Raw genomic sequence first — 12,925 nt, forward strand, 5'->3', positions numbered from 1 at the left:
CTGTTTCACTTTCTCAACTCCTATAACAAAACCGAACAAGAACACCAATTGTGCAGTGTAGTATTGGGCTTTCGTCGAGCTGACTGGACTGCACACCGCACCACTTCAGTTGTGATCCGACGTGGTTCGTGTTGTGTGCTTTCTTGGCAGTGAACATTTCAAGAATATTATATCAGTTATTATTGTAACGGTGGCATTGAGGATATCTTTATGCAAGGCGATTTTGTGTTGCATCAAAGAAAGTTCCAGGATTTCTACACAATGATTGCTCCATCTACTCTACCTGAACACGTTCTTATAAGGTGAGTTGTTCGCAAATTTCGCATATGATTATGGTTGGCTGTTGGCTATGGGGCAGAATAAATTAGGTTATTGACTACCGGCAGTAAAAACAATATGTACTGTATAGTAAATGTAGTAGGCTACATGAACTGCTCATACAAAGAGTTGTTTCGTTAATTTGTCCACCTCAAATAACTCTTCAACCGTTCAAGATATCAACATTCGGTTTTCACTGTCAGTAATGGTACCAAGGGGCTCATAATCCGACTTACAATCTTCTTCTTCTTCTTCTTCTTCTTTATCTGGTTACCCTCCAGGGTTGGTTTTCCCTCGGACTCAGCAAGGGGTCCCGCCTCAAGGGCATTGTCCTGGAGCTTCAGAGTCTGGGTCGGGGGATACAACTGGGGAGGATGACCAGTACCTCGCCCAGGCGGCCTCACCTGCTATGCTGAACAGGGGCCTTGCTGGGGGATGGGAAGGTTGGAAGGGATAGACAAGTACGAGGGAAGGAAGCGGTCGTGACCCTAAGTGATTTACTATCCCGGCATCTGCCTGGAGGAGAAGTGGGAAACCATGGAAAATCCATTTCGAGGATGGCTGTGGTGGGAATCGAACCCACCTCTACTCAGTTGACGTCCCGAGGCTGAGTGGAGCCCGTTCCAGCCCTCGTACCACTTTTCAAATTTCGTGGCAGAGTCGGGAATCGAACCCAGGCCGCCGGGGGTGGCAGCTAATCACTCTAACCACTACACCACTGAAGCGGACACAGTATTTTTATGGCGTCAATATCTTCTGAGATAATGCTACTGACTTTGTTTTCTTAAATGGAATTACACTGTTTTCTACACAGTATTAAACCTACAAACATTACAAATGCAGTATCGTGATTATTTTAAAAATCAGACGAGTATTTCTCGAGAAAACGTGATTTGTTCAAACGTGCTTCATTTGCCAGTAGTGTTCGACTCGCGCTACGTAGGGAAGATGAGCTAGCTGTTGACATTATGTGTATACTTGCTTCACTTTCTTCTGAAAGACAGGTATTCTCTGTCCACAATACTTACAAACACACTGCACTAAAATGTATGATTTAACACCTTTAATATCGCTGTAAATAACACATAATTGGAAAACGGATGTGCGACGAGGTCAGTGAGGTTACATTATTATCCTGACGTGACATTAAACTACGCAGGACCGAACGAGCTAGCTGTGTGGTGTGGGCCGCTTAGCTATGAGACTGCGTTCGAAAGATAATCGGTTTGAACCGAACTATTGGTGGGGTTTGCCTTTTTCACACCATTTTCACTGGTCGATGTCTGCACGGTTCTAGTGCTTTGCTAATCCATCATCACTGAAAACCCTCCTAAGTTAGTGCTAACACTCGGAAACCAAGAAATCCTGACATGATTGACGTCAGAAAGGACATCTCCCCGTAAACTAGGCCAACACGGTCCAGCCAAGTTGTAGGAAAAGAGGCAGAGAAAGGAGAAAGATGAATAAACAAAGAAGAAAGAAAGAAAGGCCTGGTTTGAATATTTGAAAGTAATGGAAGTAGTGGAAGTGAGTATTATTTGAAGAAGTACTACTGGTACAACTTGGCAGTCACCCGTTCTTAACACTAATCAGGGCCGATGACCTAGATGTTAGGCCCATTAAACAAGAATCATCGTCATCATCCGCCTCCGTAGAGTAACGTTTCGTATTACTAGCTGCCGTCCTCGGGGGGCCCGGATTCGATTCCCGGTACTGCCAGAAATTTAACAATTGCAGGAGGGCTGGTATGTGGTTAAAATGGTACATGCAGCAAACCTCCATTGGGTGTTGGGTGCACCACCTCCGGATGGGGACACGAGTTTTCTATTATCATCACAAAACTTAAAAAAAAAAAAAAATACAATTTGCTTTACGTCGCACCGACACAGATATGTCTTATGGTGATGATGGCATAGGAAAGATCTAAGAATGGGAAGGAAGCGGCCGTGGCCTTAATTAAGGTACAGCCCCAGCATTCGCCTGGTGTAAAAATGGAAAACCACGGAAAACCATCTTCAGGGCTGCCGACAGTCGGGTTCGAACCCACTATCTCCCGGATGCAAGCTCACAGTTGCGCACCCCTAACCGCACGGCCAACTCGCCCGGTCATCAAAACAATCAGAAGGGGGAAAAAGAGAAGTGGTTCGTTTTTTTTTCGAAGAATGAGCAAAAAAAAAAAGAGAACGGCCACGAAAACCGTGAGCATGAAACACTTCCTGGGCTGTGCAAATCTAGTACCGTCGTGATCAGAAAAGAACGCGGGGTTGACTAAGGGAAGTCTGACAGAAAAAGAAACACGTCGCATATCTGCTTTACATTTACCTGTTACCTACGGCGATATTGAAAGTGTTAAATCATACATGTTATCACAGTGTATTTATGAGCACAATAGAGATAATACCTATCTGTCAGAAGGTGATGCAACTCTAAGGTAGCTCATGTTTCCTACGTAGCGCGAATCGAACAGGGCAGTCCCCAGTTGGTAAATGAAGCCTATTTGAATACATTACATTTTCTCGAGAAGTACTCGTCCGATTTTCAAAATAATCCCACTGATGAATTGGTAATGTTTGTAGGTATGAGGCTAAGTGTAGGAAATAGTGTAGTTCCATTTAAGAAAATGAAGTTAGCAGCATATCTCAGAAGATATTGACGCCATGAAAAAGTACATTAAGTTCGATTATGGTCCGTCTCTGTAGTTCAGTGGTTAGTGTGATATTTGCCACCCCTGGAGGACCAGGTTCGATTCTCGGCTCTGCCACGAATTTTGCCACTTTCTTCCCTCTTCCTTGTCTATTCCTTCCGACCTTCCCATCCCCCCACATGGCCCATATTAAGCAGAGTCGCCTGGGCGAGGTACTGGTCCTGTTCTCCAGTTGTATCATCCGAGCCAAAGTCTCACGCTCCAGGACACTGACCTTGAGGCGGTAGAGGTGGGATCCCTCGCTGAGTGCGAGTGAAAAACCGACCCTGGAGGGAAAACAGAGTAAGAAGAAGAAGAAGAAGAGAATGCAAATGTCGAACGAATAAAAATAATGCTAATGTGTTCATTTTCGGTCGAAAAACTGCTCACATGATTCATGTCATATACTGCGTAACGTACCTTTAGGCGTACAGTAAAACGGATATTGCATCAAATATATATGTTGTATTAAGGAAAACACTAATTGAATTTGTCACTTTATAGTTTAGTTAGGAATTCATTATTCAATACTGAATGTTCAGTTATTGATTATGGTCATCTGTTATTTGATATAACCATAACGCAAGTGATAATGATTATTTTTTAGCAAAATAGTCTATGAATCATTTGCATATGTGACATCAGTAGATGTATAAGTTTCAGTAAAGTTTTTAGTAGTAGGGAAGATCGTAAAATGAAGATAAAGTTGGAATTCAAGAGGATACATTGGGTACGATGTTAACATTCTGCTTTACGTTGCACCGACACAGATAGCTATTATGTCGACGATGGGATAGGAAAGGGCTAGGAGTGGAAAGAAAGCGGCCGTGGCCTTAATTAAGATTTTTGCCTCTTCCCAGTCATTCGACCGGGTCAGGAATGCGATGAATGAAGACCCTATCTAGCGGCGAGGACAGGAATTGTGCCGGCTGTCGAAGCCTGTCGCACTGCTCTGGGGTAATGATTGATGACTGACAGATGAAATAAAATGATATGATATTGGAGAGTGTTGCTGGAATGAAAGATGACAGGGAAAACTGGAGTACCCGGAGAAAATCCTGTCCCGCTTCCGCTTTGTCCAGCACAAATCTCACATGTAATGACCCGGATTTGAACCACGTAAACCAGCGGTGAGAGGCTGGCGCGCTGCCGCCTGAGCCACGGAGGCATCCCCAGCATTTGCCTGGTATAAAAATGGAAAACCATCCTCAGGGCTGCCGACAATGGGGTTCGAACCCACCATCTCACAAATGCAAGCTCACAGCTGCGCGCCCCTAACCGCACGGCCAACTCGCTCGATGGCAAATGTTTATAGGAAGAGGAATTAGGTAGTATAATAATTTATCAAGAGAGATGTTTGATAAATTCCCAGCTTCTTTGAAATCATGTAGCCTAAGAGAAAGAAATAAACAACTGATAGGGAATCTGCCACCTGGGTGACAGCCCTAAATGCAGATCAGTGGTGATTGATTGATTGATTGATTGATTGATTGATTGATTGATTGATTGACGCAGTTGTTGCACATTACTGAACAGTTGAATGTAAATGCTTCGTAGTAAAATGTGCTATAATTTTGTAAGTTGTCCTACGGCGCGAGTTGGCCGTGAGGTTAGGGGCGCGCAGCTGTGAGCTTGCATCTGGGAGATAGTAGGTTCAAACCCCACTGTCGGCAGCCCTGAAGATGGTTTTCTGTGGTTTCCCATTTTCACACCAGGCTGTACCTTAATTAAAGCTACGACCGCTTCCTTCCCATTCCTAGGTCTTTCCTATCCCATCCTTGCTATAAGACCTATCTACGTCGGTGCGACGTAAAACAAATAGCAGCCGTTCATCATGAGTTGTTAATTCAAAACCAAAGACTAAAATGCTTATCATTTTGAACGAAGTCCCGTTAGCAATACATGAATGTTCAATACTCGTCCGGCCCTGTGGTGTAGAGGGTAACGCGTCCGCCTGACACCCGGCGGCCCTGGGTTTGATTCCCGGCCGGGTCAGGGGTTTTTAATTGTAAATGAATAATATCCCGGGAATGGGTGTTCGTGTCGTACTTAATGTTCCTATCCTCACATTCAACACTTTACACTTCCGCCATTTCAAAATACACGCAGGTTCACAACATATGGTGCAAAGTAGGGGTAAAAGATAGAGGTAAAAGATCTTCTTAGGTCGACTCCCGAATAAAAATAAAAAATAAAAAGTTGAGTACTCAGCTAGAAGGCTGGTTTGATCCTCAACAGCTCCACCATCAGCTGTCATAGTTGGCTTAGGCATCACTCAAGATGTAGTGAGGCAGTTTTCCTCACGGAGCCAGAAGTTGCTATCACATATCAGTCTGCCAAATCCACTGAAATGAACGCGCCTACCGACCCTATAAGTAACGGACTGGCTGCATAAGGAATGGCATTACTAGCATCGCTCCTACCTCAGTCACTTTCATAATGTCAAAGCCATGGATGAGAGTGGTTGTGGTGATTATTGTTTTAAGAGAAAGTACAACTCGGAAACCATCCTCTATTTAACATTAATCACTGAGAAAAATGGAAGGGATACGACACTTCGAAAAATGAAGGTATCGGCCAAAGAAGACAGGGGCCACGAAGGGCGAGAAAGACTCCCTAGGCCTCCATATGCAATACCCTCGGGGTCCGAAAAGAACGAAAGTTGACCATTGGAGGTCGGATAGGACAGATGAAAGTAAGGAGCCTGGCGCAAGTAAGTGGAAGAAGTGTCAGGACTCAGCTCAGAGCCCCGTGATCGCCAAGCCACGATCAAAGATGACAGCCCCTGGGGCCTCTTTTAGTCGCCTCTTGCGACAGGCAGGGGATACCGTCGTTGTTATTCTACCACCCCTACCCACAGGGGGGACCAAAGATTAGACTGAGACAGGTGAATGAAACCAACAAATTTGATCTTGCTCATAACAGAAGACATAGTGCACTGTAAACACTAGGTCTCGCCAGCAAGCTGATGGAATGTAATTAATACTATCGGTTTTAGTTCCCATTAACTATAGATTTTCGGAGACGCTAGAGTGCCGGAATTTTGTACGGCAGAAGTGATTTTGCTAACGCTTCAGGTGCCCTAAATCTTCTTTTTCTTGCTATGGGCTTTACGTCGCACCGACACAGATAGGTCTTATGGCGACGATGGGATAGGAAAGGCCTAGGAGTTGGAAGGAAGCGGCCGTGGCCTTAATTAAGGTACAGCCCCAGCATTTGCCTGGTGTGAAAATGGGAAACCACGGAAAACCATTTTCAGGGCTGCCGATAGTGGGATTCGAACCTACTATCTCCCGGATGCAAGCTCACAAACCGCGCGCCTCTACGCGCACGGCCAACTCGCCCGGTCCTAAATCTTCTGACATGTATTTGTGATAACAACCTGGAAGTACTTCTTCCCGAGTCAATTAAGTTATTACGAATTACTTGAACAATGTCCGACTAGTTGGCTGAATGGTCCGCGTATTGGCCTTCAGTTCAGAGGGTCCCGGGTTCGATTCCCGGCCGGGTCGGGGATTTTAACCTTAATTGGTTAATTCCAGTGGCTCGGGGGCTGGGTGTTTGTGCTGTCCCCAACATCCCTGCAACTCACACACCAAGCACAACACTATCTTCCACCACAATAACACGCAGTTACCTACACATGACAGATGCCGCCCACCCTCTGCCTTACGAGGGCTGCACTCGGCTAGAAATAGTCACACGAAATTATTATTATTATTATTATTATTATTATTATTATTATTATTATTATTATTATTATTATTATTATTTGTACAATTCTGATTTCAACGTCAGAAAGTGAAAGGTGCTTCTCTACGCTGAAAAGGATTAAGACGTTCACCATGAAGGAAGACGGACTTAACGCTCTTGCTATCTGCTTCACCGAGAAACAGTTGTTGGCAGTACCTAACTTCAACGAATGTGTCATCATCCACTTCGCGGAGCAGAAGGAAAGCAGAACGTATTTTGTATACAAGCAAGTCACCTAAGGTATCGTTACCTACTTTCTGTACTATTTTCATGTATATCTTCATCACATCATCATCATCATCGTCAAAGTTCGAACTTTATACTTATAATAACAATTGACTGACACTTCGTAATCTGCTAGAAATATTTTTGGATTCAGTTGAGTTTTCTTGCTCGTGGTGTTCGCTCTGCTGTCTTCACATTTAGATTGAGATGGATACATGCGCCCTTTCGTTTTCCTTGCATGTGTTGTGATGTATTAGCCTATGTTTCTTTTAAGCTCTACCTGAAAAGTGTATCGAGTCATGAATTTAGCGGTTTTGTGACCATAGGTATGTGTGTGTGTCGATGTTTTAAGGGTATGTAGGTTGTAAGGCTTCCGGGTTTGTGATGCTTTAAGTTCCTACTTTATTTTCCGCTTCGCGATATCTGATTTTCGCTACGTGATCGTTCTGTCTCGGAAGAAGATATCTATTTAGCCGGTGTCATTGGATTATTGTTATTATTATTATTATTATTATTATTATTATTATTATTATTATTTCGAATGGGCCACCAGAGGACCACGTCCCAATTTCAATTCCTTCTTCTTTGTTCTTTCCTTTTCTTCCAGTACGCTTTCATCTGTTCACTATGTTTCTTCTTTCTGTCTTCAGACCACTTTGAACCAGTCTTTTTTACTTTCCTACCTTGGAATCCTTCTATTTTCAATACTTTTTCCCGAAAGCCTTCTCTATTATTTATTTCTTCTGTTGTTATATTGTTTTTTTCTAAATCCTTTCTTACTTCATTGACCCAGCTTGTCGTTGATTTCTTATCCCACAAATATCTGAAAATCTTACTGGTTAATCTACTATCTTGCATTCGATATAAATGTCCAAAAAACATAAGTCTCCTTTTCCTCATTACATCTGATATATTTTCTATTTTTTGATATATTTCAGCATTACTTCGTAATTTCCAACCTTCTGCTGTGTTTTGTGGGCCTAATATTTTCCTCATGATTCGCCTTTCTAGTATTTCTAGTTTATCTAAATTATAGTTTAATGCTAGGCATTCGCTTGCATATAGGCATTCTGGCTTCACTACTGTGTTGTAATGCCTTATTTTTGCATAGGCATCTTTTATTGTAGATATCTTTGGTGACACCATAAGCTCTCTCCATTTTATGTACCCTCACCTCTACTGCAGATTTTTCTAAACCATTTTCTTGGATTATTTCCCCTAGATATTTGAATTTTTTTACCCTCTCTATTTGGCCAATATCTGTTTTCAGAAATTTTGGTGCATCCCAAATATTTGTTAAAAATTTTGTTTTTTCTGCAGAAATTCTTAAGCCAGTGCTGCTGGCGATTCTTTCCAAGACATTTACTTGGGTTATAGCAGATGTCACATTTTCAGAAAGTATTGCAAAGTCATCTGCAAATGCAAGACAATTTATTTCGATCCTTTTGTTTCCTCTTCCTAACCTTATCGGTGAAATGTTGAGTTCAATAAGTTTTTCGTTCCAAATTCTCACTATTTTCTCTAGGACACAATTAAAAAGAATTGGGGATAGTCCGTCACCTTGTCGTACACCAGTTTTTATTTTGAAAGGCTGTGATATCTCTCCCAGAAATTTCACTTTAGAGACTGTGTCTGTAAGTGTTTCACGGATTAGATTTGCCAGTTTAGACTTTATGCCAAATTCTCGAATTATTTTATATATAGTTTCTCTGTCAACAGAATCAAAAGCCTTTTTGAAATCTACAAACATGACTACAATGTCCTTTGAATTAAGTAACCTGTGGCGAATTATTGACTTAAGATTAAATATTTGTTCTAAACATGATCTTCCTTTCCTGAAACCACCTTGATATTCACCTAAATGATTGTCTAGTGTTGTTTCTACTCTGTTTAATAAAATCTTGGAAAATATTTTATATGCCACTGCTAATAAAGATATCCCTCTGTAGTTATTAACGTCCTGTTTATTACCTTTTTTGTGGAGTGGATGTATCAAGGCTACTTTCCATTCCTCAGGAATTTTTTCAGTTTTCCAGATTTCTTCAAAGAGTAATTGTAGCTCATTTGCTATATTTGGCAAGGACCACTTCTAAAGTTCCGCTGTAATAGAATCTTCTCCGCTAGCTTTGTTGTTTTTGAGGGTTTTAATTACTTCTTCAATTTCTTTTATAGTTGGTGGTATGTCTTCTTCCAAATTTTCATCAATATCTTGAAATTCTAATTTATGACTTGGTTCAGGACAGTTCAAAAGTTGATCAAAATATCTTGCTAATATCTCACAATTTTCAGTATTGCTTAGTCCATTTCTGCCGTTTTCATCCTTGAAACTAACATTTGTAGTTTGGTACCCCTTTAATTCATTCTTAAAAGTCTGATAAAAGTCATGGGTGTTATTTTTTATAAAGTTTTTGTCCATTGCTATAAGTTTCTCCTTTTGAAAGGCTCGTTTAGTACTTCTGATTATCCTTGCTGTTTCCTTCCTTTGTTGTTTAAACTGATCAAAATCTTCAATTTTCTTTTTTTTTTTCCCATGTTTTAGCCCTCTCTGCTAAAGCTTCTTCACATATTTCATTCCACCATATTTTCCTTTTATTTTTTATTGGCCCAAATGTTTTCTGTGCTGCATAATTAATTGCTTTGGATATTTCTTGCCAGTTGCCTTGTTTAGCCACTTTAATTTCGTCTTGGTAGTTTTTAATTGATTCTTTTGTTATAGTAAGTCTGTTTACATTATATTTTATTAACCTCTGTGGCTTTCTTTGTTCTTTATTAGGTAGGAGTTTGGCTTTAATTTTAGAGAGATAATGGTCAGAATCAAATTCACCATTCCTTACTACTTTCACGTTCATAATTTCTTTTGTACAATTATCGTGGTGTTGGTCAGTGAAAACTGGGCCGGTGGAGGGGGGTGTGGGAGAGGGAGGAGAGGGAGGAGATGACGGAGATGGCGGCACAGTCCTGCCAGAGTAAATGTCACGACCCGCCATTGGTCCATAGGTGAGAACTGAAATGAATCGTTTCGATGTCTTGCAAACACAGCAGCAACTGCTAATGACGTTCGAATGCCAGAGGCCTGATGCTACAATAAATACTCTTACTGACACGCGGTTAATTGCTTCCTGGTTCCCTGTATAATCATTAATCATTCAAATTTTTCCGTCTTCCTGAGATCCTCTTTCCGTTTAATCTGGTCGGGCTGTCATAAGTGAATGACTGATCGACTTCTTCAAGAGTTCTTCGGACCTAAAAACACAACAAAGAAAACTTAAGCATTAACACCGCGAGTTTTGTTTGCAGTCTCTGGTGTAGAATGCGCATGTGAATAAAACAGTCCCTTAAACTGGCTGTACGTAAATATGAACCTGCACGTAGATTTGAGTCTTAGGGCCGAATTCATACATTAGTGGAACCCTTAAGTAATAAGGGATCACTTATAATAAGTATTCACATATGAGTTTACATTTCATAGACAGCACTTATAGAGCACACTCATTGATACAAGAAGTATCACTGGAGAGGTGGCAATGCTGTATTTTATGTCCATGTTTCTTGGATCGTGTAGTTCTGGCTACCGAATAGTGGGATGATCCGACTCATTCTCTTTGGGATGATCTATTGTGTTTTGTTTATCGAAGGACATCGCGCGACCGACCGCGAAATTTTTGAGGTTATAAGATCTTCTATATTGCATTTGTTTATAAGAATAGATAACGAAACAGCGAGCTGAGACAAGGGTGCCCACAATTATAAATAAATGTCCTCATCTGAAATGTGACTGGCATTAGGCATAGTGGCCTGCTATTTTGATGGAAACTCACCAACTTGGTGTGACTGGCAGTAGGAAAAGGGGCCTGACATGATAACGATAACTGCACAAGTCAATTTCGACTGATGGTAGGGTAGTTGCCTGCCATTATGATAGAAACTCCTCAACTGTTATCTGTCTGGAAGTAGGAAAAGGGGCTGCCATTGTAACGAAAACTCCCCAGATCGATTGTGACTGCGCAGTAGGCAATGGGGCGTGCAATTATAATGTAAACTTCCCAACTTGATTGTGAATGGCAGTAGGCAAGTGAGCCTGCTGTTATATCACATATTCGTAACAAACACTTTACATTGGAAACAGCGTATGGGCACCTCCCCATGCTGTTTCACGGATAACGCTAAGAGATATGCAATTTTAAAGCAATCTTATTTACTGCATGTACAGTATTTACTTCGATATTCGAATACAATGTAGAATACCGTAGCGAAGCACGGGTACATTTGCTAATTTGTTTATAAGAATGGATAACAAAACATCGAGCTGAGATGGCACCTGCAAGAACTTGTGTCGAAGTACATGCACATAATAAAGAATAAGCAGACCGACGCATTTGCTCATCAGAATATGATTGACGTGGGAAAAACTTGTTGTGGACAATGCAAACTACGAAAATGCCCAGAGTCTAATTTTCTTTTTAATATAATATGTTTATATTTATCCAGGTACTCGAACCTGTACAAATATTCATCCAAATGTGGAATATCTAGCCTTACAACGCTTTTAATGATTCGACAAATAAATCCGTAGCCGTTACGTTGTAATAGGCTAAATTCCTTCCCCAATAAAATGTAAATATTATGTTTTGATGTGCGATGCCATAATTTCAGAAACTTCTGATATAATCCGGCAAACGATTGGTTGACTAACCTGATATAATTAGCACAAATCAACCTTAAAATAAATGGTGATGGTGCAACACGTTCATTTTTCTTAAAACTCAGTAGGCTATAGTTCTTTATTATTCCATAGGCCTAAAGTCTTGATAACTTGTCAAATTGCAAACGATTCCAATTAATTAAGCGAAATACCGGTAATGGTGAGGGTGATAATAACAATAATAATAACAATAACCTGAAATTAAGACGTGGCATAAAATCTCAAAATAATATCTTCATTCATGGTGAGATAGTGAGTCCTCTAGAGGTTATGTTCACTCTCTCAATCAAAGGAACAAGAATATTCATAACTCCCACTTTACTAAAACGAAACCTTCTTTAAATTGTTTGTCACATTACATTTCGACAGGATTTACCATCTCTACTGTGTGCACGGAAAGCATTCTGTGAATGAAATGCAACATATTCCAACACCTCATATTCAGCAAAATCATTATCCTCCAACTTGCTGCAACATAAGTGAGTCACTTAAGTGTGTGTGCATGGGCGCCCGCAGGATCTTTTCCAGGGGGGGGGGGCACATTAACAATTTTCTTGAATATAAAAACCAATATAACGTCAGCAACATTAAATTGTTTACAGAAACTTCCAGTTATAACATATGCTAGATGACTGTCAGTAATTTCAGTTTATGAAATAATCTGGTATGATATTAAACAATTGAACATCAACATCTTTAGAATTCCAGGGGGGGCAAGTGCCCCCCTTGCCCCCCCCCCCTTGCGGGCGCCCATGTGTGTGTGGGAGGTCCACTTATGGCAATAAGTGGGACACTTAAAAAAACTTTTCTTTACGTCGCACCGACACAGGTAGGTCTTCCGGCGATGATGCGATAGGAAATGGCTAGCAGTGGAGAAGGAAGCGACCGTGGCCTTAATTGAGGTACAGCCCCAGCATTTGCCTGGTGTAAAAATGGGAAACAACGAAAAACCATCCTCAGGGCTGCCGACAGTGGGGTTCGAACACACCATCTCCTGAATGCAAGCTGTTAGCTACGAGACCCAAACCATTCAGCCAGTTGCTCGGTGCATTCCTTGTACTATTACCATTTGGCACTATTGCAAGTAAAATTTTATAGCTCTATTGACAATGCAACATTTAACTGGCCATGGATGAAAAATGGATGAGCTAAATAGAGACCTTCACGTCCCTTGAAGTTTAAAGGAAATGGAAGTCTTTTCATCGGATTTTGTTAAGCCAAATCGAGGGATTAGAACTCTCTGT

This window comes from Anabrus simplex, chromosome 6, assembly GCF_040414725.1.
Source record: "Anabrus simplex isolate iqAnaSimp1 chromosome 6, ASM4041472v1, whole genome shotgun sequence".
NCBI classification, from domain to species: domain Eukaryota; kingdom Metazoa; phylum Arthropoda; class Insecta; order Orthoptera; family Tettigoniidae; genus Anabrus; species Anabrus simplex.